The sequence below is a fragment of the Rana temporaria genome, chromosome 9 (assembly GCF_905171775.1).
Source record: "Rana temporaria chromosome 9, aRanTem1.1, whole genome shotgun sequence".
Classification (NCBI taxonomy): domain Eukaryota; kingdom Metazoa; phylum Chordata; class Amphibia; order Anura; family Ranidae; genus Rana; species Rana temporaria.
Genome location: NC_053497.1, coordinates 34,436,198 through 34,442,966, shown reverse-complemented (window position 1 = coordinate 34,442,966; position 6,769 = coordinate 34,436,198).

The following is a 6,769-nucleotide window of genomic DNA, read 5'->3' as shown; positions in this document are numbered from 1 at the left end:
TTCCCGGATTTCAGATTTAAAAATCTGGTCACCTTATATTAACTACTTGCCTACCGCCAGGGATGGACTGGCCATTGGGACTACAGGGAGTTTCCCGGTGGGCCGATGGCTTAGTGGGCCGGCTTTAGTGACAGGGGACCGCCGCCCCCCTCCGCTCCTCTGTCTCTCCCTCCCTGCAGCGCTCACCTCCTCTCCCTCCCCGCAGTGCTCACCTGGGGGGGGGGACAGAGAAGCAGGGCAGGACCAGAGGAGCAGGGGGGATGACAGAGGAGCATGGGGGGTACCAGAAGGAGCACGGGGGAGAGGACAGACAGCTGACTCAACGGCTATGGCCTGGGAGTTTCTCCCTTCTGCCTAATCTTGTCCCATGGGGGGGGGGGGGGCACCGAACTGAAATAATGTCTAGCTTCCCCACTGGTACTGCCTATAAGAGTACCCGTACCAGCCGTTTTACTCTAATAAAGTAGAATGGCTAGTGGCCAGTGAATGGGGAGAGGGGGCTTGGGGGGGGGGCGGTAGTTGTCCGGCCATAGGAGAGACCTGTCAAAGTGGGCCAGTCTGGATGAAGTCCAGGGCCAAATTTCTGTCCCAGTCCAGCCCTGCCTACCGCCCACCGTCATATGACGGCGGGACGATGAGGCTTGCGTTCTGGGTAGACATAATGACGTCTTCTCCTTCCCAGGCCACTAGGGGGCACGCATGCGAGCTGGGGACCCGATGCGCATTCCCGGCAGCCGCAATTTCCGCCGGGCACCCGCGATTGCCCAGTAACTGAACAGGATCGTGGATCTGTGTGTGTAAACACACAGATCAACATCCTGTCAGGGAGAGGAGAGCGATGGTGTTTCCCTTGTACATAGGGAAACCGATCGGTCACCGCTAGGGTGATCACATTTCGAAAATACCAAAAATCAACTTGTGCTGTAACGAATCACAGCACAGTGATTGGACACAAGAGGAGGGATTTATGATTTCTCCAATTACAAGCAGGAGGCGGGATTGTGCTCCTCCAGGCATTACCGGCCAGGACAAGTACTGTCAGTGAGTAAAGCGGTGATGTGGTGGCCTTTTTTAGGGGCCTCAGATTGGCCCGGGGGGGGGGGGGGGGGGGGTCAGTTTAATTCCAGGGACACTGTATTGTCCTGGAATTAATGCGCCCGGGACAGACCTGCAAAATGCAGGACTGTCCCGGGCAATCCGGGGCATGTAGTCACCCTAGTCACCGCCCCCAGTCAGTCCCCTTCCCCCACAGTAAGAATCACTCCCTAGGGAACACATTTAACTCCTTGATCGCCCTCTAGTGTTAACCCCTTCCCTGCCAGTCACATTTACACAGTAATCAATGCATTTGTATAGCACTAATCGCTGTATAAATGTGAATGGTCCCAAAAATGTGTCAAAAGTGTCCAATATGTCTGCCGCAATATCGCAGTCACAATATAAATCGCAGATCGCCGCCATTACTAGTAAAACAAAAAAAATGCTATAAATCTATCCCCTATTTTGTAGATGCTATAACTTTTGCGCAAACCAGTCAATAAACGCTTATTGCGATTTTTTTTCTTACCAAAAATGTGTAGAAGAATACGTATCGGCCTAAACTGAGGAAAAAAATAGTTTTTCAAAAAAAAATTGTGATATTTATGTAGCGCTACCCCCGGAGGAGCCGCTGGTTAGATTTGGGATCGGCGTGTTTAAGTTACCTCTATTGAAAAATAAAATTGAAAAATAAAATACTACAGCGCTACTACAATCTAAATCACACCACACAATTAATAACCAAATGTAAGAAGCTGCAATATGTGAAATGGTGACCCAACCAAAATAAACACAGAAAAGTAATAAATATTGCGCTAAAAAACAACTAATAATGTGATACCAATACAATTGATCAGATGCAATCAATAATAAACAATTAATGATAATGATGTATCCACAGGGACAGATTCAATAGGCTATCACAGTGACATAGCAAAAAAATGTGTGTCAAAAAATTGTGTATGAGTGTCACCAACGTATAATATGTGCAAACAATATATGGTAGTATTATATTTGAGTCCACATAGAAGCAATATTCACAGAGAACATTACCCATGACTAAGTCACGTGGCAAGTGACGCAACGCGTAGGTGAGGAGCCTGCCGTGACGAGACCATCGGAGTCACTGTCATAGCCTATTGAATCTGTCCCTGTGGATACATCATTATCATTAATTGTTTATTATTGATTGCACCTGATCAATTGTATTGGTATCACATTATTAGTTGTTTTTTTAGCGCAATATTTATTACTTTTTTAAGTTACCTCTATACTGTGTCTAGGGGTGATGGTAGCGTTGAGAGCAATAACAGAATTTCCAGGACCGTTGGTTGACATTTTCAAATGCTTTATTTTTCTGGTCAAACACGACCAACATGTAACTTGAGGTAGACAGGATAGGTTGGTGAAGTAAGAGCAACTTCACAGAATCAGGCTATGGATAGTAAAGGCAGTCCTGCCCTCTGTAGTTGTATTTGTCCACGTCGCCACTCCAGCCGGAGTGGGTAAAAGTGCCCCCTGGACAGACCTCTCTCACAGGCCTGGCAGCCAGAGCGCCACTTAGAGCTTCTGGGAGGAACAAGTCTCTGCCACCGACTTGGCTCTAATTAAATTGAGATGTTAGATGAGACCTCTGCCACAGGCCTAGTACTGAAAGTTGTGAACGATAGAGCGAATCCTCCCAGTATGTCTTTTGTGGTCACCGACTGACAGTTTAAATGTAACCTGTCAGTGTCCGGTCACCCAGATCCCCGATGGTTCGTTACAGCCCTGCCTCCGGGTTCTCCTCAGACCGATCCCCCACCGAACAGCACCCAGCTTGGAATCTTCTCAATAGAAGTGGGGACCCAGTAAGTCACTGGGGCCCCTTTGTAGCAGGGGAGAGCCCAGAGTCAGGAACTCCATGTAGCGCGTGACCCCTGCCTGGTAGGCCATAGTGGTGGGGCCCATGATGTGCGCACACCCTAAAGGTGAGTGCCGCACCTGGAACCAGGAACCCGCGAAGAACCCCGAACAACGGCCTCCGCCACAGAAATACCCCTCCCCAGCATGCTCCGCGAGGGAAAACTCCTCTAGTTGGCTGCTGAAAAGAGGCGGCTCCGCCTGGATCCCTCTGGTGCCACCTGCCGCCCAGAGATGAGACTGCATCTCTGAAGTACAGACTGACCCACAGGACAATCCAGATTTGGCGACAGCCAAATTTAACGAATTAAAGAATGAGAGCAACATAACTTTCTCATTCTCTCACTAAATTTAAATATAGCACCTGTACGAAAGTGCACAGGCGTAACATTTATAAAATCAAAAACTAAAAAAGATTGTTTTTTTTTCAAAATTGTCGCTCTTCTTTTGTTTATAGTGCAAAAAATAAAAACCGCAGAGGTGATCAAATATCACCAAAAGAAAGCTTTATTTGTGGGGAAAAAAGGACGACAATTTTGTTTGGGAGCCACGTCGCACGACCGTGCAATTGTCATTCAAAGTGTGACAGCGCTGAAAACTAAAAATTGGTCTGGGCAGGAAGGGGGTGAAAATGCCCTGTATTGAAGTGGTTAAAGCCTACCCTCTTTGCCAGCGCACACATGCCTTATGTGGGCAATAAGGGGTTAAACAAGCGACTTATTTTAGATGAAAGACGGTGCTTATTTTAGATTAGGTGATCACAAATAGCCCTGAGAACGGGCCTTGTGTGTGTGACGATGCGCGGCGTTAGGCGCCGGTGTGTGTGATCCTCTTATCGCCTGCGATAAACAGCTATAAAAGTTTCTTCCACACGCTCTCTGAATGACGGAGAGGAAACACTACAGAGTAAACAAGGCCTGGCCGGGAGAGTGGAAACACTGAACAGGAAGCAGGAGCAGCTGACAAAGGCACACGCACTGATAGTAATGTGTACAACACAGGCACAGGTGTGCGCATAATAAACACAACCTGGGCCGTGCCATTTCTCACATTTTACACACAAACACAGCTGTGCCCAGCCCTCGGGGCACACCAGCCTTCCCATTCAACACATACCAGCGTTCACTAGAAACACCTTTCCATAGGAAGAACATTGAAGAATTACCGTAAAATAACCAGAATACGCCCAAAGCATCTGACTTCTGAGGCTTATTTGGTTTGCTTTGGCCTCTGAAGAGTGATCTGCATTTGGATCGCTCTTCAGAGAGCATTTGACAGGCCGTGAGGAGATGTTGTATCGCCTTCTTTAATGCTTTTAACCCCACACTAGCGCACCATGGCCAACTGGGCTCTAGCAGAGTGCTTAATGGGGGCTACAGCCGCCGAAAGTGACAGGGGATACAATTCCTGCCACAGCAGCAGCATGTGTACACCCCCCGGTGGTTGCAGCTAAAAGGTGGGGGAAGAAAGGCAGCTCAGCTGCAAGGTTTTACCACCCTTCAACCGCTAGTGTGATTGAGCCCTTACACAGCGCAACACTCCATATCACAGTGCATTGTAACACGCAAGGGTGCATTATTATTATCCACTTAAGCCCCGGACCATATTGCTGGTCGAAGACCAGAGCACTTTTTGTGATTCGGCACTGCGTCACTTTAACTGACAATTGCGCGGTCGTGCAACGTGGCTCCCAAACAAAATTGGCGTCCCTTTTTCTCCACAAATAGAGCTTTCTTTTGGTGGTATTTGATCACCTCTGCGGTTTTTAGTTTTTGCGCTATAAACAAAAATAGAGCGACAATTTTGAAAAAAAAAAAGAATATTTTTTACCTTTTGCTACAATAAATCTCCTCAAAAATATATAAAAAAAAAAATTTTTTTCCTCAGTTTAGGCCGATACGTATTCTACATATTTTTCGTAAAAAAAAATCGCAATAAGCGTTTATTGATTGGACATGTGATTTTACTGTTACATATGTGGGGGGCAGGTGTTTTTACTATGTGGGGACATGTGTTTCGGGGACTTGTTTGTTTACTTTGGCCCAGATTCAGAAAGGACTTACGACGGCGCAGCGCCATGTACGCCATCGTAAGTTCTAATTCGAGCCGTCATATCTATTCGCCTGATTCTTAGAATCAGTTACGCATAGATATCCATTAGATCCGACAGGCGTAAGTCTCTTACACCGTCGGATCGTAACTGCATATTTTTTCTGACCGCTAGGTGGCGCTTCCGTCGAATTCCGCGTCGAGTATGCAAATTAGCTAGATACGTGAATTCACGAAAATACGCCCGACCGACGCAGTAAAGTTAAAACATTTACGTTAGGCTTTTCCCGGCGTATAGTTGCCCCTGCTATATGAGGCATAAGTGCGGAGTACCAATGTTAAGTATGGCCGTCGTTCCCACCTCGAAATTTGAAAAAGTTACGTTGTTTGCGTAAGTCGTCCGTGAATGGGGCAGGACGTCATTTACGTTCACGTCGAAACCAATGACGTCCTTGCGGCATACTTTGGAGCAATGCACACTGGGAAATTCCACGGACGGCGCATGCGCCGTTCGGCAAAAACGTCAATCACGTCAGGTCACAGTTGATTTACATAAAACACGCCCCCCTGATCCAAATTTGAATTAGGCGGGCTTATGTCGGCCGATTTACGCTACGCCGCCGCAACTTACGGAGCAAGTGCTTTGAGAATACAGCACTTGCCCGTCTAAGTTGCGGAGGCATAACGTAAAGCGGATACGTTACACAAAATTACGCCACTGACTGTGAATCTGGCCCTTTTACAATGTGTGGGACACTAGACTGGTGATCAGTGAGTAAAAAGCTGGAAAAAAACCAGCTCATACTCACTGATCACCAGCCAGCTGCAGCGATCCACCCTCCTCTCCTCACTGACGACTTCTGTGTGAGGAGAGGAGAGCCGATCACCTAGCAACCGGCTGTTTGTTTATGTCACATGACGTCTGTGATTGGACACGGCCGTCATGTGTTCAGGAGGGCCAATCACAGAGCCCTCCTGCCGATCTATGATGCGTCGTGTCCGGGTAACACAAGTGCATCGAGATCGCGCCGCTGCGCGGGAACGCGCACGAGCGATCCCTCTCCTTCTGAGGGACGTTCCTGAACGTCTACTCAGAAGGAGAGAGCGCCCACTCAGCCGCATATGTGCAGTGGCCAGGTGGGAAGTAGTTAAAGTGTATTTTTTTATTGCGTTTGAAAAACCGCTGCGCAAATACTGTGTAACATAAACGATTGCAACGATCGCCATTTTATCCCCTAGGGTCTCTGCAAAAAAATATATAATGTTTGGGTGTTATAAGTAATTTTCTGGTAAAAAATACTGGGGTAGATTCACAAAGAGATCACTCTGAGATCCGACGGTCGGATCTATGCGACTGATTCATAAGAATCGGTTACGCATAGATCTCCCTTAGATCCGACAGGTGTAAGTGACTTACACTGTCGGATCTTAGGCTGCAATCTTCCGCTGGCCGCTAGGTGGCGTTTCGTGTTTTACTCACGACAAATATGCAAATGAGGAGATACGCCGATTGAGAAACGATCACCCGCCCGTTGCTTTTTTTTTACGTCGTTTGCGTTTGGCTTTTTCCGGCGGATAGTTCCCGCGCCGAGTTTTGAATTTTTACGTCGTTTGCGTAAGTCGGTCGCGAATACGGATGGACGTAATTTACGTTCACGACGAAACCAATGACGTCCTAGCGACGTCATTGGGAGCAATGCACGCTGGGAAATTTAGCCGGTGGCGCATGCGCATTTAAATCGGCGCGGGGACGCGCCTGATTTAAATACTACACTCCCCC